The 26,451-nt window shown below is 33.8% G+C and overlaps 1 protein-coding gene and 1 pseudogene across 1 annotated transcript in view; one reads left to right on the forward strand and one right to left on the reverse strand.

Moving 5' to 3' along the window:
• The first annotated feature begins 1,786 nt into the window (after positions 1-1,786).
• The window catches only part of LOC128183281 (uncharacterized), a 63,135-nt gene continuing 38,470 nt past the window's right edge, over positions 1,787-26,451 (forward strand). Inside the window, exon 1 of the mRNA XM_052852237.1 lies at positions 1,787-1,834. The gene's annotated coding sequence lies outside the window, so the exon portion shown is untranslated. The remainder of the gene's footprint in view (positions 1,835-26,451) is intronic.
• LOC128183286 (acetyl-CoA carboxylase-like) overlaps positions 4,485-26,451 on the reverse strand; it is a 40,675-nt pseudogene continuing 18,708 nt past the window's right edge.

Genomic DNA, 26,451 nt, shown 5'->3' on the forward strand with positions numbered 1-26,451 from the left:
TATATATACATCTTGTGTATGTTCTTGAAGTGTTGGCAGTTTTAATTATGGATGTTGTTCCGATGTTGAAAGAAGAGTGAATTGAATCACTAGCACCTGACTTTATATATATACTACTCGTAAATAAATACAGCTGAAAAACTTGTTTTTAACAAATTTCAATTGACAAACTTTGTTTCACCCACAATTCATTATATACGTTCTTAACAAATAAGAGAGAAATCTTATAGAAAATTTGTTATACAATCAGCTGAAAGTACTTCAAGTAATCAAAGGATGAAATATCAATGTCACCAACATTTTACAAAATATGCGAATAAAACTGTTCATGCACATTATGATCAATTACATGTATTAAAAATATTCTGTATGATATTTGAATTTTAGTATTTTATTAACAGATTCCTAATCGAACGTGAGAATTTTTTCTCCACATAAACTTGCGTCAATTTCATCTTATATTAGATTATTGCTTTAATTTTTCGAACAGATGTAAACAAAATGAAACTATGTTTAAAAAATTGGCATTCGCTTTTTCATATTCATGCAGTTTGATGCAACACGGTCAATCGCGAAATTAAGAATTCGCTTAAATTAAGAAATAGAGAGTATATTGATATTAAAATTTCATGTATCTTCAATTAAAAATATTTGTTTCATAAATAATTAAATAATAAAAGACGTTTAAATTTTTACAGCAGGGTCGCAAAGTTAATTTGTTACAACCGTAAATTAGTTATAGTCGTGTTCGTTATATATGGTAATTTACTTTATGTTTATGAAAGAATTCTGCAGGGACATGAAGGAAAATTCGTTATGACCGTAAATTTGCTATATCAGAGTTCGTAATTTTCGAGTTTTTCTTCTACTTAAAAATTCACAAGTTTCTTTACTAGGTAAATGGTATATGTTTTATTAATACAAATATAACGCCAAGTGCGTCTGCTTTGATTGCTTATGTTATATGTCAATGTCAATTGAAAAGTGAAAGGGGGAGGGGGTCTATCATTAAAAAGAACTGCGAACGCTAACGCCCGTTTCCCGCCTACATTTTACATCCAATTATTTCGGAATTTCTGTCAGATAATCAAAAACTAAGTTTTCTAAAAAGCATAATCAAATCCTAATCAATTTATATCAAAATAAAATTTGTAATCAAATTAATTATCTTTAAACAAAAGTTTTGCTAACGGGGGGTCTTAAAATTTATTCATTGAAATCGGTCTCTATGATTGAGTGAGGAAAATATTTTTAGCGGCCAATATGTGCATAAAAACTTAATAATAACATATTTACGATATATATAAAAGTAAAATTTCATTTTAATTCATATCTGTCAATTATTTTTCGAAAATTTACAAAACAAAATTCTTTTTTTGGAATGTATTTCGGTCTGTAGACATATGTCCCCCCCCCCCCCCCCCCCCCCGTGAAACAACAAACCCTTTGGTAAAAATATGCTAAATAACAATATTTAAATCCCCTCGAAAGGAATTTTTGTTTCACAGGGGAGGGGGGGGGGGGGAGAGATGTTTTAAAAAACATTTCCGTTTTCCGTTATTTTCTATTATGAAATGAGCTATTTTAACCCAAAATACAAAGTTATCTCTCTTTGTTTGACCAAATCATTTATATTTAATGAAAATATACATAAATGTTTACATTATAATAAAAAAATAACTTTGATTAGACAACTTTCAAAAAATGACTTTTAGTTAGGCGGCTAGACAATGCTATCGTTCGTAGTCCTTTGTTGATATCTATCGGGTTTTCCAAGGCTAAAAATAGAACACAAAAATCCCCAGCAATGGACTCTTAACAAGGCAAAACAAAAGTAAGTAAAATGTTGTTAAACAGAACACTTATATTAAAATTGTATTATGACACGATCAAAAAAGACAAATAGAATCGGACAATTAAAACTTGTCATTTTAATTTCAGTTCAAGATGGCTGTTCAGAATATATCCGAGTCAGTGTATGTGGGGATGTGTCTAAAGATAGGGACTCCACAACAGGTGACTTACAGGAGAGATATAGTGGACATTATGGAGATGTTGAGAAACAACAAAATGTTAAATAACCTGACTACAGTGGTGCTGACTGGGAGTCATAGAGAAGGGTTCAGACTGAGTGGATCAGACATGGACCACATGCATTGGCGAAATGACCACCGAGTGATCTGGAACTTCTCTCAGTGTCAGTTTTACAACACACAAGAACATGCACTGATTCTCTGTGGCAGTTCTGAGAGTCCACCAGGATACACTTTACTATGGTTACCATTAGAAATAACGAACAGTAGAGTGGCGTCAGCGTGTGTAAGGATGAATGGAATGTTTTATATATCAAGTTCAAAGTACAGAGAGGTGACATGTTCTTTAGTTCTTCCTGGTTCTTCACCTCACGGACCATGTGGTAGTGGATCAATTGGTAATCTGGAATGCGATGATGCCCATGGCTTTGTCAGTGATTTTTGGCCTCCGTCTGCTTCCTCATGGATAGGCAGGTGTCACTCATGGCCCCCACCTCATGTTGTAAATGATATTATTAGAAATGGGTGTCACTTTGTAGCGATAGGACACAAACTAGGAAATCATACAGACAACGAATGGAGAATATCTTTTTCACAGGCGGAATACAAACTTGTGTGTTCAATGAATCACACACAATTTTTAACTTATGGATTACTCAAATTGTTTTTAAAGGAAATAATTAATGAAGGATTGAGAGATGAAGATAAACTACTGTGTTCCTATCACATGAAAACTACTGTTTTCTGGGCGATTCAACAAAATGTTCTACTTCGCTGGTGTCCACAAAACCTTCTGGTCGGTTTCTGGGTCTGCTTTAAACTTCTTCTTAAATGGGTGTATGAGGGAGTGTGTCCCAACTTTTTTATTCCAGAGAATAACATGTTTTTGAGCAATATCTATGGTGAAGCACAAAAGACATTATTCACGCGACTATATAGATTGTATGAGAATGGCCTAGCATTGCTGCTACACAGTCCCTCCATCAGGTCCTACATCATTAATGTTCTGTGTAATCACAGACTCACAATTTGTGCTGATGAACATACTCTGATCTCTGAGGTTGAAGTTGATGAAGATATTTTCAGAGAGGTATATGAAAATGATTCAATAAAAACATTGGACATACATAGGTGTGAAAAATATCTACACACGGTAGAACAGTTGTTAGGTTTACCGCTGACACAGTATCACATTGTCATGTTACAGAAACTTACAGCCACCATCCTTCAGTGTACTGCATTTATATTACACAGCATGTACACTTACACAGGTTCTAACAAACAATTGTATATTGTAGACAAGGTAGCCTGTCGGTTGGTGAAATTATCAGCCAAGTTTGGGTTTGTATCTGACATGTTATACATTGCAATGCATTATTACAAGACATTCCGATACAGGGATGCTTTATCTGTTATAGATTTAACAAAGGTCAAGTTAGCACAGCCATATCTGATGTATGAGAGTCATGTAAACAGAGAGAGGTATACTGAGGCTGTAGGGGGGCAATCCTTGTCTACAAAGATGAGACAAGCTGTAGCATGGGATATCAAACTTGACAATGATCTCTTTTATATCGATGAATTGATACCAGAACAACAGTCTAGTACACAAAACAATTAATGATCCTTCATTGATTATCCCACCCCTCGTACTGTTGTATATGTTAGAGTTTTTGTGCTCTAGACACGTCGACACACTGAGTGCACAGAGAGCTTTAGATGATCTACAGGTCCTAGTCCACCATGATCAGGGACAGTTAATACCTATACAGCTCAGAGACATCTCCTGGGAGATCCTGGGGATCTGCCAACAGATCACAGGGAACCTCCAGGCTGCCCTGTACTCATACCAACAGTCACTCAGACAATATCCACAAAATAAAATACAAACTGCTACTAGACAGAGGATTCAGGATCTACATTTATGAACTCACTGACAATTAAGAAGTATGGAATTCCTGTATGTCAAACACTGACATTGTTAATTGTGTTTGTTCTGGTTGGTTTTCACTAGAGTTGTCTTGTGTATGTGTAAAGGGGGGGGTGCACTTATGATTTGTATAACCCAGTAAATAAGTGTATATTTATCTAAATTTAAAGCAAATTTAATATTTGTTAATTTAATCAATATTGTAAACCTAAATTCCAATTTAAAAAAAAAATAACTTGTATATGTTATGATAGTTTTTAGTAATAAACATAATTCTCTATATATAAATGTCTCAATTTTGAATACAATGTGCGGCCCAATTCATCACAATGTAATTTTTTAAATAATTCTACAAGCATCGGACAGGTGCGCCTCCCAATCTTACATCCTGGACTTTTCCCAAATTGTTATCATAAAATAATCAACTATCATGTACAATATCTTGTAGAAGTGATCAACAATGTAAATAATAAAATATATTTCTTAAACTTATCAATTTTGATTTAAAACACAAACTATACTTCATGTTTTCCATAAGATTTATATTCATGTACATGTATATACAAAATGAATCAAATAATGGAATAAATACAGTATACAGTATATATAGACATATACATGTACATAAAATAATCATTCTCATAATACATTATCACTTTGATAAACCATAAATTAGCTCTGTGTACAAGTTCAATAATTTAATTAATTTCTTCTTAAATTTACAGAAAATTTTAACAATAGTTAAAAAATATATGAATTATAAACTTGAGCACTTATTTTATAAATACGTGTCTATATATATATACACGTTTATATACCCTGTATGGCATTTTGTAGAAATTGAAACATTTATTAATAAATATCCCTATAAATGCCCTTAAAGAAAAAATCTTTAATAGTCTTTTACTGAACTACAAATTCAATGTTATGGGTCAATGGATTTAATTTCTAAAATGATTTGAATAAAACAACATCAACAAGTTTAACTCATGAGATGGTCCACAGTGATGGATTTCATTTCCATGGAAACTGTCTCAGACAAGAATATACAATGTTAATAATGGATTCAAAAAATAATGATTCAAAATTTGTTCATGGATATGTCAAGAGTTATGGTTCTTGATGACTATAGTCCGACTCAGCATCACGTGTCCATGTTGGCTAAGATTCTTGTGACCTCTGACCTTTGACTCGGGGTCATGTGTTGTGTTATGTGGACGATGGAGTCCATAGCAACCTCAGGATTGTCTTGTATCAAACTGTCAACAGAAAGATGATCAATTAGGCCAGGTTAATTACAGATCTTATTTTTTTGTTGTCTGCCCTTTTAAAAAAAGTGTATTATACAATTTTTAGATACAACTTGAAATTTCATATTTTGCAAGTAATATTACATAAATGATAGGAGAACATATTTTGGGGTAAAAGTGCCGGACCTTCTGACTTGTTGTAGGACGTGCTCTCTCTGTAGACACCGGATGTTGTCTGACACGGCATTGTCCATACTGTCCTCTCGGATCTGTTCCGTCAACCATTGAACCATGGCTTTATCATCCTCCCACATGTAGGCCTAAAATACAAAATGGGAAGTGATGGTTTGGCAAACACATAAACAAATAAACTCAAAGAAAGCATTACTTTAAAAAAATGTAAAGTGAAATCTTACAAGTTAAAAATGTGTATCTTGATGATTAATATCAATATTTAAAAATGCTTATTTTTCAATTTTAAAGCAAATGTTCATAAAAACATTTAGAGATATACAAATTTAAAATGAAAACCAACATCTGTCTTTCAACTTCAATTTGAAAGACAACAATTATAAAATATCATCTAGCTAATTAAGGAGGTTTCTTAACTTCATAGATTCACATTTTATATAATTGTTGAACACAATAGGCAAAAAGTATATCACTAAAAGAAAAACACAAGTGTAATGATGTGAAGAATGATCTTACATTAACGGTGCCCCTATCCTCCACAAACCAGCGGTGTAACATGGAGTTGAGCTCTCCCTCCCCCACATTGTGGGTGACCGGTTTCATCTTCCTCTTCAGCTGCCTCTCCAGCAGTCTTCGCTTCAGATGCCAGTAGAAAAACTCTCGGCTACTATGCCATTTCAGGATGTCCTTCATGTCATTAAAGAAGAGAGAAATATGACCTCATATTAAAATTCATGACATTACATGGTAATTAATGAACTAACAATTTTCTTTATTTGCGACTTTAAACATGGAAATTTCTGTGTCGGCATTTTTAAAACAAAATTAATGTGCTTCAAAAGAAAAGTTCTCACATTAATATTTCCATTATTATCTATCAACGTATTCCCTACTCCACATGACTTTACACTTACGGTAATAACACCCATCTCCTCCATTCGGCCTGGGGTGTCATGGAGATCTGCAAACTGGATAGCCACCTGGTGGTACATGGGAAGTAACTTCTCTTGGCGGGCTGCCAATCTTTTCTGGAGTTCAGCTTTCTCGTCTGGATTCAGCTGTGGACTGGTCAGTTTCTCCACTATCTGGATACAGGTTTTATCCAGACGCTGCATGGTCTTCTCCAGATCTTTCCGCCGGAACTTTATTTCCACTGTTCCCTCTGGTTCCAAGACTCCTCCCCTAAATAAAACATTTCAATGAAAAATAAAAATCTCTATTTTTAAAAAGAAATAGCAAATCAATATATTTTCACTAAATACTGTTCACAAATATTAGAAATTATTTAATAACGGCCAATTTATTCAGAAAAATGTTTACGGTTTGAGTTTGAACACTATTAAAACTCTGGCATACATATTCGAAATAATGATTTACCAATAACTGTACATTTCTTTTTGCGTGTCACAAAATTTGTGAAAATGGACAAATGTGTAGATTCAATAATTTGCGATGTCAAAAAAATCAGACAAAAAGCGAAAAATTATATCATTGCAAAAATTACTGAATTTACGATACTCCTCTTAGCATAGTATTTTTGAATTAACTAACTCTCATACCTGCTGAGTTCATCGGCGTACATTTCCATATGAGTGGGGTTAATGGTGGGGTCTACAACTACCCAGGCCCCACCCCTCAGCTCAGCATAGGGAGGAATGTAGATCATGATTGGTTGATTATACTCTGTGAGGGCATCCACTATGTAGGAACCAAACTTCAACACCTGGTCATGCATGTCTGAAAAGCAGGTACAAATGATTCAAATTACATATACCGGTAATATTATTTATTTTGTATTGTATTATATCAGTTATATGCATATATATCATGTCATTCATAGATGGCAAACATGCGTTCTTAGTCTAAATTCAGTGTACTTTTAAAAACAGGAGGCCAATAGGCTTTTAATTAACGGTCACCTGAGTAGCATATAACCCATACACAAACTTGTTTGGAGTAGAAAAACTATAAATTTGTAATGACGACCACCTCCTTGCTTGAAATCTTCAAAAAGACCTATGAAACCTATAATTTTGGCAAAAAACTTAAAGATCTGGTCTATAAAATCAACAACAGATTTCTGTACCCTTCATGCCTCCAGAGAAACCTCTCCAGTTAGCAAAGATCATCAGTGGGAGCTCTTCTCTGTTGAAGTCCTTAATAGCCTGTGCTGTCTTGTAGGCGGAGTCTGGGAACCACACCTGGCCCGCCTGTTGTATCACCTGCACAAAACATTCAAAGATTTTCCTTTCTTTTTGTTGACTAAACACAGACGACTCAACTATAGTTATTGCAGCTTTTGCTGATATTTTTCACCCAAAATTTAAATACATTGGAACTTAATGTAAATGGATTCCTGAAAAATGCTGGTAACATGGCAAATAAAGTTTTCTTTTGTATTCTAAAATATTTAGCATATGATTGTATTTAGTTCCAGTCTACTGAACCTTGTATCTTAATGAGTACACTGAAGTATTAGCACAGTTTAGTAGACTGACCTTGGTCTCTGAGTCAAGGTTAGCGGGGTCAGCTGGTATGGTCATTTCCACCGTCCTGGTCTCTACACAGATCACACCCACAGGAATCCCTCCCAACCTGACCAAACAAACAATATGTTCCGACACTCGAGTCCAATCTCACATGAATTATCCATATTTCATTTTTTGAGCTTTAAGAATTCATTCAGGATTTATGCTTGTGATCATTCTATTTGGTACATAAAATGTTACCGCAAATTAATGTAACAGGTGGTTTACTATGGGAATAAAATTACATAATCATTAAATTTCCTATCACAGGAGACAAACCTTGCTCTGCCTGTAACCACAGTTTGTGCCCAAGGTTGTAGAATTTCGTGGAAAGATTTGTGGTCAAAGAAACCTTTCTGCCAGCAATTCTTGTCATCTACAGTTACAAGTTCATAATATTCCAACACCATGAAATCTAGATATTTCTAAACCATAATTCATCAAGTGAGAATTACCCTTTTTATTGCTTTTAACTTGATTTCCGAAAACCAAAAGGTTGCTATACCTGGATTCTGCCTGCCGTTCAACATCCACCTGGGGTCATAAGGGGCCTTTGTGGGGACAAATTCCACCTCTCTGTCTATAGGATCTCCTGTTTCCAATATTGGTAATGGGGAACCTTTACACTGAATAAGAAAATGTAGTATATTAATTTCTTCCTCTTCATTACTTCAGTATAAATTATATATATTTCCCTTTTGCATTAATAACTACAGTAGTTGTCTAATTTTAGCTATACTTGTCTAATTAGCTTACTGTCTGATGGTACATATTATCCTACCTTAGGCATGTAAGACAGCCACTGTATGATCTTGTAGACTCCGTCAAAGTCGTCAGCTGTGACATCATGTGTGACTCCATTAGTGTACATAATTTGAATGCCTCCCAGTTGGTTGTTACTGGTGTATACCTCCTTCCCTAGCACCTGAAATTACAAGAAATACAATTCAAATACCTAAAGTGTTTTTTAAAACAGCATTTTGTGTCAGGATATCATTGTAACTACTGTTCAAACAAAAGATGTTGATAAAACACTTATGCCCCCTCCTTTTGAAACATCTGTGAAGAAAATGAATGGAAACTGCAAATAATTGAAACATGTGCAAAGAAAATGAACGGAAACTGCAAACAATTGGAATTTTTCAACTTCCAAGGGGCATTTCTCTGTCGAAAATTGCTTGATCGTACCCAATATGAAATTTGATCTAGATATTATCATGATAAACCTGTATACCAAATTTCATTACAATATGTTCATCCTCTGCAAAGAAAATGAGCGGAAACTGTTGGTGGACTGACTGACGGACCGACCAACAGACAGACAGATGGCAGCAAATCAATGTGCCTTCCCTATTGTATGATTTTAAATCTTCATCATGATCATCATCATCACTGCTAACACTACTATAATGATTATCAATTGTCATATTAATGATTATCATCATTAGGTCATAGGTTAACAGAAAAACAGTAATCATCATCAACAAAAATGTCCTCTACATATTTGTTATTGCTACTATCAAGATCATGATCATCATCATCATCACTATTATAAGTTTACCTTATTAAGGGCACCAGCCCCTGTGAGAATGATGTGAGAGTTTTCTACTTGTATAGTCCTCTGCCCAAGTCTGACCAGGTAAGCCCCTATACCTATAGCTCTACAGGTAACCTACAAAACAAAAATTAACTGTACACAATATGTAAACAAATACAACATGCCACTTCATACTTATGTCTACATAAACATCACATAAACTAAATTTCCCTCAGTTAAGCCAAGCATACAGTTCATTTACTTTCAAGTTCATTCAGTCAATTTTATGGGATATAGGGTCATCCTACTTCTTGATCAAGCATGCAAGAACTTTGACCCAGGAAGTAACTATCTTACTGACCAGGTTGATGGTGACAATCTCGTTGTAAGCTATAGACGATTCACCAGCGATCATTCCGGACCCTCTCAGATTTTCCACCCCAAGACCTTCCTCCCGACCTAACAACAAGGAATATCACTGTGTCATACATGAATGGTCACCCAAAGCGCTTTTAAACATTACATCATTAATAAAATAATAATTGATTGAGAAGGTCAAGATCTCGTATGTTATAGACCTATATGTATTTAAACAGCAAAATGTACATTTAACAACGAATTCCTTTTTGTTTATTATAATCACTTATGAATACAAAATATTCATAATTTTATTTATAAACCATAAAATATCTTGGTGTCCATATTTCATGTAGAATGCTGCTAAATGAATCTATAAGAACTTACCAATTATGTCAATGATCTTGTATCGTGGCTCTCCTTCATCTTCAATTAATTCAGCGTGGACGGAATTCATGGCACTTTCTTAAAGTCTACTGGGGTCAGGTAAAGATATTTGAAACCCTGCAATATCATAATAAATAAGCACAACTCGTCCATAATGCAAAATAAAATTAATGAAGTGTTTTAAATGTTTAAAGGACATTGTGTTTAAACAATGCATTTTTAAAACTAAACATATTAAACTAGAGCAAAGCTCGTTGCAAAGCAACGAGTGGGTCTTCCGTTAATGTCGGAAGTAAAGCTGGAAGTTCCTGTAAGAAGCAGAGCTCTTAAACCAACAATAAGAGTAACCATAATAAAAAGATGAAAAAAATCGAATTATTCCTGGTACGACTTAACAAAATCCGAATGATTTTTAGTATGAATTAACAAAAAAATCCGAATGTGTTTAAGTATGAACAATTATTTTTGGTACGAGTTAATTTACTTTGAACATAACGCTATTTTCTTAACCAAGAACGTGGAATCAAAATTTCCGGAAAACTCAATTTTTAAATCCCAATATTATTGTAATGCATCGTCTGATTTTAAAACGGATTTCAGTTTAAAATTAAGCATAATAAAAGCTTTTTTGTTGCTTTATGATTAATATCAAATTATTGGTGAGAAATGAGTTATTATAAAAAGACTTAATAGCCCTTCTGGCCTCTAATTTGAGGGGTCAGCCCCTTTTTCTTGATATCAAATAAAAGGTCTCGCTAATTTAAACATATTTTGTTCTACAAGTGTTTACAAATTGTAAAACGTTATCGAGATATCTAAACAACTGTGTTTTAGGGGCTGACCCTTTAACCCCTTATCGGGGCCACTAACAACAACATTTTTGGTATCATTTTGTTAAGAACATTATTTTGAACAACTTTTGTTCTACATTGCTTTTCAAAATATTTCTCCTTTTTCAGATATTAATGATCATAGTTTTCAACTTCTGGCCCCTTGAAACCCATAATTACGCAACATATGACTTAGGTATGATACTGTATAGATAAACAGCTGTACAATGAGCATTTTTGCTTCTATAAATAATACCAAAATATTTTTCAGTAAAGAGTTATTATAAAAAGACTTTAGAGCCCCCTTGGCCCCTAATATGAGGGGCCAGCCCCTTTTTCTTGATATCAAATTAAAGGTCTTGCAAATATAAACATGTTTTGTTCAACAAGTGTTTAGGAATTGTTAACCTTTTTCAAGATATCTGTATAAATGTGTTTTAGGGGCCGACCCTTAAACTCCTTACCGGGGCCACCAAGAACAAAATTTTAGTTTTCGTATTGTTGAAAACATTATTTTAAACAACTTTTGTTCTACAGTGCTATTCAAAATATTTCTCCTTTTTCTGATATTAATGTTCAAATTTTTCAACTTCTGGCCCCTTGAAACCCCTATTTACGTAACATATGACTAAGGTATTGTACTGAATAGATAAACAGCTGTACAGTGAACATTTTTGCTTCTATAATTGATAACAAAATATTGTTCAGTAAAGAGTTATGGTAAGAAGACTTTAGAGCCATCTTGGCCCCTAATTTGAGGGGCCAGCCCTTTTTTCTTGATATCAAATTAAAGGTCTTGCAAAATTAAACAACTTTTGCATTACATGTGTTAACAAAATATTTATACATCAAAAGATATTACAGAAAATGTGCGAAAATTTCGTGGAAAAATTTGGTGCTAATTTTCAGGTTCAGGCGAGCTTCGAGGCCTTGAGTAATTTTCATAATTGGAAGCATGGGGGTACATCTACATACATTCATCTACAATCCCTGAAAATTACAAGCTTCTATCTTGATTAGTTTTGGAGGAGATGCATAGACAAAATGACCCTTAAAAATTTACAAAACTGTCAATATCTGACACCGGAAGTGACGTCATCATTTGAAAATTTAATAATATGTAGCACCGATCATGCTTTATCAGTTCTGAAAATTTTGTGCATATCAGTTGTATAGTTTTTGAGAAATAGCGCTCCAAAAAAGTCAGAAAAAGAAAAAAAAGAATAATAAAGAAAAAGAAACCGTAGAATAACAAGAGGGTCTTCCGTTGGAAACGGAAGACCCTAATAAAAAACTGCAAATACATGTATAATGTTATCCATTATATCAAAGAAAGTAAAGGTTCCTAAATTTTGAAAATAATCAAATACATACTAAATTTAAGGTAACATTAAACCAAGCTCATCTTAAACCTCTGATGCCTTCACCTTCTCTATGTCGCTGGGGTCATTCCAGGCGACTTTAAACAAGTGTTTGATTTCCTCAGCCAGCCCGATCCGAGCCCCGCTATTAGCAGACACGAAGATTCGAGGTAGTCCCTCCCTTCTGGCTTTTTCTGAGGCTTTCTGAAGCCAGAAAAATTAATGACAATTTTTCAAAACTTATTGTTTTCTACACAATGGCAGCCACACTTAATATAGGCCAAGTATCAAATCTAATCGTTACTTGAATTTTCCCATGAATTTTTTTAATGACTTTCAATTCAATTGTCATTTACCTTTCAATTTCAAAATCCAGTTGTGAGTTTCTAAATACATTTACATTATTTATAAAAATAATTGACAGTCTCAGAACAACATAATTTAACCCTAAATCGTCACACTCTATGACCCGATCATAGCCTTGAGAAAACTTCTTATTTTTACTAAACTGAATCATATATAATGAACTTCTGACCTTGAAGAGAAGATCTTCTGCTGGTCCAAATGACCCAATCTTGTAAGTGATGTCATTGGATATCACAATGATGTCACGACCTTCAGGACATTCTGGTGTTTTCAAGGTCATCTGCCAGGCTACCATTCCAATCTAAAATGGAGGCACGCATAAAGCTTATAAAAATTTGTCAAAGTTTCATCATTAAAAACTCAGAAGTGAGTATACATGTATGTGTATATCTCAAAATTTGTCTCCTAACTTTATTTGCTAAAAATATTGAAAGTACACTGTCTAGAATTAATACTTAGTATGCCCTAATTTTTCCATTATAGCATGTTAAAGTATGATATACAGTTTGCAGTATTATCTCATTCTCCAAATACACTATGTAATATAATACACAAAAATGAGTTTACAGCATGTCCTCAGTCTCCATTCAAAGCCTGTTATATGTTTTATTTTGATTTCTATTACAGCCTTTATTCATAAAACGTTTACAGTCTGACCTCATTCTCCCCTTACAGCCTGTAATAACACAGTTACTGTAATAAGTTTACAATCTGACCTCATTTTCCCCTGGCAGTCTGTTCTGTTTACACAGGTTGTTGTCTTTGTCAAGCACCAGTTCTATACAGCTGAAGGCATCTGGAGGAATCTTATTCTCCTCTCTGTGGTCCTTCCAGAACTTCTGTAATGCCTATAAAAACCAAAGCAAATACGGCTTCTGTAAATTAATTTAAGGAATAAGGAATCATAATTAGTAAACCCTGCTTGCACCCCAATTGTACGTCATTTGAATTTATTAGACTCTATAGTACAAAATCGTTACATAGTGTTATCACAGGCAGAGATATTGAAACAAGAGGCCCATGGGCCACATCGCTCACCTGAGGAACAATAGGTATGATAAAATCAGCTTAATGGAGTCATAATACAAACTATCTGGACAATGTACAATAATACATGTAGATCCTGTATAAATAAAATCCATTTTCCCCCTGGATATTCTTATGTTTATAATCATTAGTCCCTTTTCTAACAGGATGATTTTATAGTCATATCATATGTTGAGTATTGCAGTTCTCAAAAATATCCTTAACAATAGTTTATATATGGGATATAAACGTACATCAAACTCTGAACCTTCTTGTGAGGCCAAAGAATTGTCCTGGGGCCAAAGTCTTAACAATTATAAAGAATCATCTGGCTGATTAGTTTCTGAGAAGAAGATTTTTAAAGATTTACCCTATATATTCCTTTGTAAAACTTTGACCCCCCCCCCCACTGTGGCCCCACCCTACCCCTGGGGATCATGATTTTCACAACTTTGAATCTACACTACCTGAGGATGCTTTCACACAAGTTTCAGCTTTCCTGGCTGATTAGTTTCTCAGAAGAAGATTTTTAAAGATTTACTCTATATATTCCTATGTTAAACTTTGACCCCCCATTGTGGCCCAAACCTACCTCCAGGGGTCATGATTTTCAAAACTTTGAATCTACACTACCTGAGGATGCTTCACACAAGATTCAGCTTTGCTGGCTGATTAGTTTCTGAGAAGAAGATTTTTAAAGATTTACTCTGTATATTCTTATGTAAAATTTCGACCCCCTCCCCCATTGTAGCCCCACCCTACCCCCGGGGGTCATGATTTTCACAATTTTGAATCTACACTACCTGAGGATGCCTTCACACAAGTTTCAGCTTTCCTGGCCAATTAGTTTCTGAGAAGATGATTTTTAAAAGATTTACTCTTACTATATATTCATATGTTAAACTTCAACCCCCCATTGTGGCCCCACCCTACCCCAGGGGTCATGATTTTCACAATGATGTATCTACACTACCTGAGCACAACTTTAAATCCCCTTAGGCTAAGGATGCTTTGTGCCAAGTTTGGTTGAAATTGGCCCAGTGGTTCTTGAGAAGATGTTGAAAATGTGAAAAGTTTACAGACAGACAGATGGACGACAGACAAAATGTGATCAGAATAGCTCACTTGAGCTTTCAGCTAAGGTGAGCTAAAAAATGGAAGTATTTTAAAATAATTATAGAATCTTTTTACTTTAAACTTTTAATTTTCTACCTTGAAAATTTCTGCTTAAAATGTATATTTTTACTTTTTTTTGCTTGCATTCTGTACCTGAGTGAACATTCCTGGGAAATCATAAACATATGTGGTTCCACTTGATTGAGCCTGGAAGCGCTTCAGTTGGAGGTGGTCCTTGGTGGGATAAGGCGTGCTGATCAGCAGACCATGAAGGGCTCCCTGCTTTGTACCATAAGCTTGGAACATCACCTGTTTTATATAAGATGTAATGGACAATTTGTCAGTGTAGAATAAACACACAATATTTGCCAATAGAGAATTTCAGTCTATTATTTACATTGGATTCCGTAGAAATACGACTTGTATCCATTTTAATTGACCCATGGACGTGAGACTTTTATCAAAAAAGAAAAGAGATTAAATTCATATCATTTTATTGAAACCTAACTTAAAGAAGTAATATGCTTGATAGAAGTTATGTACCAATAGTGCCAGTGCACGAAAGATAAGAAATATTTTCCCCAAAAATGAAAAACAAAGAAAATGTTAGTTTGCCTGACACACAACAATTTCCCAAAACTTACTGAAGTAAAAGCATTTATGATAAAGTGCAACACAGAAGCACCATCTGTAAAAGGTTACCAACCTGTCCAGTGTTTTGATCTGTGACCTCTTTGTACATGCTCATATCTAAGTAATATCCACTCTCATTGGTCAGAAACAGACGAATTGGAATGCTTGTATCACTGGAGGCAAACCTGAAAAGAAAATTTCATACAAGCTTTATGTAGAATGCAATTCATTAAGAAAACATTAGTAAATTTGTAAGATAGGAATGATTTATTGAATTTAATGATAAGTTTAAAGCTGAACACCGCTTGTAAATGGGCACTGTCCACCATATTTCTCTTTCAGCACCGCTTTCCCTACAACCCCTATATAAACCATAGGCCTCTTAATAGTTTAAAGTATTTCACTGTAGAGGTATAATCTGTGTGGGCTTACATCTTGCTTTGCCGTGTTACTCGGTCGCAATGAAATTATCCAGTTTTACACACTAATCTCAAGCTAGGATAGTACTAACAACAAATAAACAGGTCAACGCATTATTTACAAACAGAATATGCATATAAAATAAGAATCAAATGCAGAAAAACCAAAAACAACAAAAGGAACACTCCACACAAGTCACCGAGTTTCAGGTGTGCAATCGGGTGTAACGAAATCGAAGGGTTTATATACCAGGTATCTGTGTGAGAGTGCCTAATACTTATGCGTGGTGTTTAGCTTTAATTAGTTTAATGAAACTTGTAGACTTACTTGATGGTAAACTTCAGCTCTGCGTTGAGCACTCTCATTTTCATCAGACGACTGCCATACCTCATCACCATGGCTCTGACTGTTTCTTCCAGCTGCCAACAGTTACATAATACAGTCTCTGAGAGAGAGAGAGAGAGAGAGAGAGAGAGAGAGGTGGAAGGGGGAAGAGGTAAAGACATTAAGACAAAGTGAAAGAAGAGAACAGCAAAATTTAATGTTTCTTCATCATTTGGGTAGACATGTAAGTCGTATTTGTATAAACTTTTAAGTTAACTTGTCCAGTTTTGTATAATGTATTCAATCAGTTTGAAAAGATTGGCAAAAAATCTATATTCAAATAATTGGGAGCGAGATCTATATGAAATCATTGTACAGACTGGGCATAGCGTACACCTGTTTTTTGTTACCTTGCCAGGTTCTGGAATGGTCAATGTTGGTGCAAAGTTCAGGAAAATGTGATTACAGTCTGTCTTCTTAGACTAAAAAATAGGAAAGTCTCTGAATTATTGGAACTTCTTCAACATCAATGGCATGTAGTACATACATGTACCTTACATTCAAATGTAAATGCATGTCCAAACAACACCTAATATAAAAACTGTGGAGTCCAATATGCCAAACTTTCAACCAAAATCTCTACTCCATTGTGGTTAACTAATGCTGTACTATAAATGAGCCCCACTTACCAGTGGATGTGAGAAGGCCACTTCCAGGGAATCCAGGGCCTCCAGGAGAGTTCTCTCAGCCTCATTTTGTAAGTACTCAAATGACGCTTCCTATACAGCACAAAACAGGAAAATAGTGTAGATTTTATATAACAAGAAAAAACCACATCTCACTCATCATTGGTCAAATGTTAAGAATGTTACCTTGGTGACCAGATCCGAGTGTCGGATGATGACTCGGACAAAGAATCTGTAATCTGTCACTTCCTGTCCGGCAGCTACCTGTTATTAAATGTAGAGGTTAAAGTTCAGATTTCTACATCAGGACCACTTCTTTTGTTAGTTTTGTACTGGTACACATCATGCAGCGTACTATTACACAAAATAAGCATGCAACTTCTGTGCCAGAAACCCTTTCTGTATCATGCAAACTGTTGTAAATTTTGTGTGAAGCATTTTCACCCCTATTACAGTTAACAGAGGTGGACAAGATGTCTAAGTACATGTTTGTTGTTTAGCTTGTCAAGGCATTGTACATTGCATTGATTCAAAGGGAATAAATATGAGAGGAATAGATTCACTTATGAGGAACATCAGATATCTGGTAATTACATAGTGCAAAGAATAATCTCTTTTTTAAAATGTATTGAGGGAGGACTGGATCCTTTCACTTTGCCCAGATAATCTGTTAATTATTGATACAGCAGGGACTTTCTCCTTTACACAGCTGATAGAGTAAGGACTGCATACCTTAGCCTTGCCCAGGTACAGATGCATCTTGTAATTGTTGGTCTGGATGGCCTCCAGGTCAAAGTTCCTCAGCCGGTTGATCTCCAGCTGGAAGGCGAGAGCTGGCTCCAGATGGCGATAAATCCGGTCCTCTCCAAACTGGAACAAAGCATCCAGTGTTATACATCCACGGAGCATTTCTTACACTATTTTCATTTAAAACAGACATAATATTAATATGGTCAATATGATTTAAATCCTTTTATAACTCTGTCCTCGACAAAACAAAACTTTAACAATGTTTGAGAGGAATGTAATTATGATAAGAAGTGTGCTTATGGTTTTTGCTACTGATAAATGTAGTTCAAATAGTGCAATCAACATTAATTTATCTATTTCTTGTGCATTTCTGATTTTAAAAAGGTCATTTTAATGATAAATTTAACGTAATACAGGGTTATTTAATCTTTTTAAACTCTTAAAAAACCCTTTTAAATCAGAATTTGTCTTGTACTCACATTAAACTTGGCACGATAAGTGAAATACTTTGGTGAACTTCTCTGGAAAACAGAAATACAATCCATAATTATGATTATCAAATTTTACATATTCGGATGTTGATAGTTATCCATGTAAAACAGAAGATCATCCACCAGAGCAAATGTTCCAGTTAAGAAACATTTTGGGTTTTACAGTATTTTAATACTGTAAACCAAATTTTATTTGCGACAACTTTATTTTGCAATTTAACGAAGATAAATGTTTTGTAACAAATACTTTAGATGACCAAGCCTTCTCCATACCCGTGTTCACATTAAACAATACATCAAAGAATGGTTTGCAGCAAGAAATATTCGTAAAGATAAGGCTATTGTAAACATTGCAAATATTTCTCACACGCGAATGAAAGTTGGTTTACAGTAATAGTTATCAAATTAACACATTTTATTTCAGCAAATACCTACCCTGCAGTACACCAAAAATGTGATTCTTCTAATGGCTTTTTCATTCAAATACTCTTCCTACAATGGTTCATTAACATTCCATTAATATCCAAACAGTCAACATCAATTATAGTGATAAGCACAAACAAGATGTCGATTAGAGCCCTTACCCGTTCTTTACAGAAATCCTGGAATCTGACGGCCAAGTCGTTGTCGCTGTATTTCTCTTTCTTACTGAACTTGATCCCTACGTTAATGATGTGAATTGGTTCGTCCGACTCTGAGGTACTCTGTAAATTCAGAAAACAACAACATGCAAAATAATCAAAATATTAATAATGGGACTGATTTTATACTGTAATATTTTTTAGGTATCATATTTTACAGTGTGGGCATGAATACTACTTCAGTACTTTTACCCTAGAAAAGAATTGTTTTCCAGCATAACACAGGGACTGGATGTACAGAATATAAGATAATATATCAAAAATTGCATAAATAATTCAATACTCAAAAACAGTTAGCAGTGTTATGTAGACTGACATGGAGAGATATGGAGTCCTCATTGCCCGCTGGGCTCTTGGCAAGGATTGTGGGACTGCTGGGTGGGCTGTCTGTGTCCACAGTGAAACAATTCATGATTTGCTCAAAATTGCTGTAAATAAAGTTTGATAACACTTTTTAAAATTAGATTTGCTAGCAGTTTATACCAGAGATAATTTCTGTATTAGGCTAAATGATTTCTTGCCAAAATTAAGTGGAGAAGATCAGTACATAAATTGCCATATTGAAATAAAAAATGACCATAATTATGATAATTAATTTAGCAACTGCCATAAACATAATTAATATATGTTTACAAGATCAAATAGAACCTCCGTAATTTTCACTATGACTTGTATGAAATAAATATAAACTTAAGATTACTAGATGAACCAGACTCACATTTCAAACTCCTCCATTGAGTTGAAAGAAGCCATGATGCCCATTCTCTGACAGGTGGGAGGTTCGTCCAGCTGGTCAATGTGGGCATCATAGTCCACCACCCCCGACATCTTGTCCAGACTGTCGTATCGCATCACCATCATCCTGTCAAAATCAAATATGTTGAGGGATGAAAAACACTTCCGTTGTTAAAGGTAGAATAATATCTCCTGGTGCCACCGTCATCAAGTTTTCCAATACCTCAACTCAGTCCTCAACTCAAATTCTCAAAAGAAATGTACAGTCACATACTTGAGGTCAAAACTCAGACTTGATGCCGAGTATGCACTTGAGGAAACTTGGTGAAGGCGGGGCCAGGGCCTTTATTTTGGAGATAAACACTACCTTGATGAAGATTTGATCTTTATTAACTGATCTTAGCTAGATGTTTGATTTTTAAAAGCTACCAAATGGACTAGAGTGAGGAATGAAAATTCTATTCAATATGAGCTATTCAATCCAAAACCAACATGTATCTCCAAAGTCTTTCAATATCTCTCATTAAGTTATTACAATGAAATCCAAAGATTTGTATCCCTTAAGAAATGACTGAATTTATTTTTAAATTAATGCCAAAATTTGATTTTTAAAAAGTGTATCATTGACCATAAAGACATGAAGATGATGACTCTACAAATTACAGTAGTTTCTTTTTCAAAAATATGTTGAACATGACTCACTGCTTCATTTAAGAGACATTTTAACATGAAGAGAACTGACAATTTCTCACTTCTCTTGCAATCAATTGCAATCCATATTTACCTGTTAGGATGTGATCTTGGCAACAGGAACTTGAATTCCACCATGGACATATCTCCATTCAGTTCTCTGTGCTGCAGACAGTTCACTTCATAGGCAATATACGCCCGTCTTACATAAACCTGTGGTATTACAATGATAACTTGATACATCAAGGTCAAACTTTCAAATGAATATATTCGGGGGTGGGGGGTCTGTGTCATAATTTTTAAAAATTTTTTTATCACTTTAAGGAAAACTGGCATTTTTAAAAACAAATTTTTGAAAAAAAAAGCTATATGATAAAATTCAATGTAAATTGGCAATTTATTACAATTTGAGTCAGTAAATTTTTTTTTTTCTTTTTTTTTTTCCAATTTAAGCGGATATGTATAGTAAACTGGAATGCATAATATTCTTAAATTCAAAATAAAACAATGCAAAATTGAGAGAAAGGTACTGCTTCAAATTAAAATTTCCTGCCTGCAATTTGGTGAAATTACATCTATTAGATAGAAAGATTACGGACTTAAGTAATTGACAATGCTTAAAATAATCTACAATAAGTCTGCTTACCTCCAGGGCCGCGGACCTGACCAGGTTATTGGAATGCCAGAAGAATTCCTGCAGGATGTCATATATAGCAGTCTCAGAATGGATTATTTTCTGGAGAGAGGAAAAAAACCCATATTAAATACATGTATTATTTCTCCAGATTTTGTATTTCAACACACAGTCGCTTACTCAAATGACCTTTAACACATATTATTATAAGTCATTTTACATTATTTGATAAGTTTCAATCTCTCAATTATATCGCATTGATCAAATGATTGCCATGACCTTAAGACACATCAGCCAATAACTCCCAAAATATTTCATGAAGTATAAAAAAGATCTAATATATATAAATAAACTTAAAATAATTAAGAACAAGAACAGGGAAAAGAATACGAAAAAAAAACTGCAAAACTAAATGTCAAATAACAAAATAATTTCAAAATTTATGTTTTATATTCATAACTGTATGAATAGGAAAGACAATCAAATAAATTGAATAATTTAGAGAAAAATAAATTACTTCATACAAGAAATCCAGATATGTCTTCTCCATCTACATAACATGCATCAATAAAATACAGAAAACACAATATAATCTTAATTTAAGAAATTGCCAATACTTCCAGCAATTTCCCTTTGACAGAAGTAAACTTTATTTGTGACATATTGTAATTTAATTCATTAGTTTCTTATTCAGTTTTGATTTTGTAGTTTTTATCCTTTTTTAATTTATTCTTGATATTGTATTTTATCATAATTTTTTTAAATTTATTTTTTAATTTACCATAAACAAATACATAGTATTTATAATCCATACAAATTTGTGAATCTATATTTTACACTTTACAGAGATCTTTTAAATTTGATTCACCTGAAGATTTTCTGGGTTGAATTCTGGTCCATACATGTCGATGGCAGACAGGAAAATGGACTCCATCTGATTGTGTCTCAGTTCATAGGGTGGTGTGTGGGCGGCAATCAACACCTGGAAAATCAAAGCACTGAAAGTATTGAAAGGAACTTTTGTTCAATAATCAAAGTACTGATAGTATTGAAGAAATTCAAAAGAAATAATATATGGTTTTATCAACTTTTTGTTTTGTTTCAGAACATGCAATTAATAGGTATAAAGTTTTAGACCAGTCAATACCTTTCAAATGAAAAAAATTATAACTTCTGATGTAAAGAAAAACTGAAACTTAAATTCAAATGAATCTCAAATATTTACAGATAGTTTTCAAAGAATACTTAATAATTATAAATAAATGTTAAAGATTCCTGGGGTAAGGTTTGCTAATAAAACAGTGTTGTTGAAAACCTTAAATATTTAAAAAATGGAAGTGAGACAACATTACTGGGAAAGTGAAATAGTTTTACATCAAAGGTACTCTTAGACTCTTCAGATCGTTCATAAATATTGACAATTTCTTTCTCTTAAATCTATATTCCAAGTATTGTGTTAAAATTCATAAAAAATCATTCTGTTAGAGTATCAGGTTGTATTATTTTTTAGAAATAAAAGAACTTGTATCACTACGAACTTGTCTGGCCCTGAGGGCTACTTTGGCATTCTCTGCATTGTTCAGTGTGGTAAGCTCGGTCAGAATGGAGGCTAACTCGTCCGTCAAACCCGCTTCCTTCCTACACATGTGGTCCTACAGAATTCAAATAAGCAAGCATTATCATTCCTTGCAGAGAAATAACTATTGGCAAGTTATAACACACACAATGTGTATAATACATGCAACAATTAGTCTTATTTTGAAACAGGTTTTACACTGAATTATATCATGTTTACAAATTTGATATTGTCATATAACATCATAGCAAGACTAACGGCAAAAATGTATCAATATGCCTGGCGTTACGTTTGAATTTTGTACAATTTTACGTCATTTTAAGCATGTTAAGGGTCAAATAACCGTTTTAATCTACAAGGAAGAGTAAAAAAATTAAATTATAAGCAATGAATTCAATATTTTTTTGTTTTATACGATTTAAAATGGTTTGAAACAGTTTACGCTTTTTTATATGGCGCTTCACGGTTTATAAACTCTTTTAAAATACAGATTTCATTTAATGTGTACTATGTCATCAGTTTCAGGGAGTGGTGATGCGGAATCAGAAACCCACAGTATGATGATCCGGAAAATCGGATCACACTCTGTAATATTGATAGTATCAAGAAGGGAAAATTGATGGGTATATAATAAAGAGTGTTGCCTTACAATAAGCATGGTGACCAGCAGGTTCTTGTTCTGGACGGCCAGGTGGGAGAAGATGCTGCCCGCCACAGCGGACATGTCCTTGGTCTTAGAGATCAGCTGTGCTATACACTTGTCATAATGACCTAAGTAAACAAAACGAAAAATAGTTATCAACATCTTACCATATACAGGTGCACATTAAACCAACACAGGCGACTAATCAAGTTTTCAAATAATTATGAGATTACAATATAACTTTTAATTACAGTTAAAGAGCTTTGATATTGACCCTTGTAACTCCTGGCCAGTCGAATCTTACAATGCACCAGTACATGTACCATTAATTGGGACTGTTCAAATATAAACCTTAGCATTAACAACTTGAGTTATCAGTTATACAGAGTTGTAGATTTGTGTGATCCCTGGCTTGACAGCGACATCTTACCATGTTGGAACTGGACCTCCACCCTAACATACTGCTTCAGAAGTTCCTGGACCACGCTCTTCATGTGACCGCGGATCCCATTGCGATACCTAGAGATCAGAGAAAATTCTGGTTAATGATAATACTTAGTCTAGTTAACAAAAGCACTTGCCATAGATGAATAAAATATTAATTTTCACGTATATTTAAGTTGAGAACATTGCATAATGTGCAATGTCATTATTTTATTCGTTTAATAAATGAGAGTGGAATTTGCAGTGTCAAACCTTGTGAGTTTTGAAAACAAGTTTATGATTGTATACAAGTTCCTCCACCTAGACATATGGTGTATACGGGGATATTTTCACCCTATGTTATTTTTTCGCCCTTCTTAAACTGCAAATAGTATCGCCCGTCTTGAATTCGTTGCATTTAAAGAGAGATATCATGAGAAATTTGAATTCGCACAGCCGACGCAAGGGCGAAAATAAAATGGAGTGAATATTTCGCTCTATACAGTAGAAACTTATATACAGAAAAGCAAGCTGGACTGTGCAATTTTCTACAAAGTCTTGTTTAACTTGAGAGGTTTGTTTTCATTTACTAGAAAGACATTCAAGTATAATGGCATATGGTATTGTTCATGAGTATAGAGGAGTTTAAAAGTGAAAATGATTCAGAAAAATAATTCAATTGAAAATAAGAAAAGGGGCACACACATTCAAGCACAAAACACAGAATATCAAAATGGTTGACACATACACAAAACACATGTTCAAAAAAAGAATGTAGATCAAAAGCCAATTGACACTAATCAATTTATGAAGTGAAACATACAATCATACTAACTCACATATTGTAGAATATGAAATGAAAATAGCTCACACACACTGATCACATTGTGACATGAAAAGCATACTTAACGACACACAACACATACATATCACAGAGTGTGATTCGACATACACATGGAGAGGAAGATATGTGAGAAAGGGGTTAATGCCAGAAGGTTTTACTAATATTGCAAAACAGTTTTCTTAGTCAAGTCTGCAAGATTCGACAATCCCCATCCACCCCCCAACCCTACAGACCTAGGTCCTGAACATCCTAAATGTTAAAAATAAATTGTTACAAATATGTAAAAAATTATCTTTTAAAAAAAAAAATGGAGAATAACATAATTAAAAGAACTCTTTCTAAGCAAACATTTATAATTGAATTAAAATTATTTTTCTGATCAAGTTAAAATCAACAGCAAAATATCAGGTGGTTTTTAAAAAAATAAAGTTCAAAACTGAGCAGGTTTATTAAGTTGAATTTTTGGTGTCATTTTAAAGATTTGTGAGTGAGAAAAATCTTCATGTGACAGAAAACGTGTAATTATTAATTATGTCATGAAAATCTTGCAGTCTTGTGAATCTACAATCTTCTACTCACAACCCACTAGCATTACCCCTTAGTTCCACTGTGAAGAGAATATGAAACATGCATTTATTTACAGACAAAAGAAAATGACTCCAAAACATTTCAAAGACTCCCTCCACCAAAAAAAATGGGTAATATTAAAAAAAATAAAATACTGACAAAGAAAAACTTTCTACAAGATCTCGTGCAGAAAACATGATCTTCACAATATTGAACAATCATGTAATTATAAGCAAGTCGAACATTTAACCTTTTGTTATACATTAACAATGTTAATCAAAAAGCAAAATTAACTATGGTTTATTATCATGCAAATAAATGCACAGAAAGCTTAAATTAAAAAGTTTGTCTATTAGGTTTTGAACAGAAATGTGGATATAATAAATGTGAATTGTCACTTTGACCCCTGACCTTTGAACTAGTTGCACTATGCCCTGGGTCGTCATGAAGAAGTTTTCTCTCTCTGTTCTCCGAGTCAGTGTGGCCGCGTGGCTGTCTATCACGTTGGCAATCTACAAAAAATCCAATTTATTGTTTTTAATAAACATTTTAATTTTTCATTTTAACGGAATTGAAATTGTCAATGAATACTTATTAATAAAGTTATGTTCATTTGATTTTGTGGAATGACTCCACATTGAAATCCAAGAATATTTGTCACCATTAAATATTCAAGTTGATGAAACCACAGCGATGGAAGGTAAAATATAATGGGAATAGATTCCTTTTATAAATCCATCTTAAATACATTTAAAACATTGGATTAAAATCATACTTTATTTAGTATTTGAATTAATGGCTTAGTATATATGTGCACAAACCTGCTGACTGGGGAACTGGCTGAGGACAGATGTGATGTTACTGGCGTATGAATGCATCTGCTTCTTGATGGCCTTCTCCACTTGTGAAGGAATTCTACCCGAGATCATTGCCACAAGATCCTGGAAACATCAACAGTTTTTAGTCAACATCAATTTGATTACTTCTTTTTGTCATTGCTATAATTATAGCTTTACATAACCCTTCATCTAACATAAATAAGTTTGTATTACATGTATCAAAATTTATGGTGACAAACTTAATGACTTTTTTCCATTCTATCTTTAAGTTATTAATGATCAAATTGATCATTTTTTTTCAATCACTGATACTGTAAATCAATTTTATTTGCGGGGGTCAAAGACTGTGGGTATCATAAATTTTCCTGGTTCTTGAGAAGGTAATTTCGTTGGTAGTGTAAACAAAAAAAAATCCTAATAAATATTGTCAATAAACAAATGCTTGTAAATGTTTGTTGGTAGGAATGTAAATTCAAGGGCAGGGGGTTATCAACGAAAGCTATAAACACTGGTCTCCCACAAACAATAATGATTCTAAAGTATGCACAGAACATGGAAAAAGTTAAATTTACTACTAGATAGAATTTAGCTTAAAAAAACATAAAATTTCATCAGCAGGAGGTAATGAAAGAGAAATAGAGA

The sequence above is a fragment of the Crassostrea angulata genome, chromosome 5 (genome assembly GCF_025612915.1).
Source record: "Crassostrea angulata isolate pt1a10 chromosome 5, ASM2561291v2, whole genome shotgun sequence".
Classification (NCBI taxonomy): domain Eukaryota; kingdom Metazoa; phylum Mollusca; class Bivalvia; order Ostreida; family Ostreidae; genus Magallana; species Magallana angulata.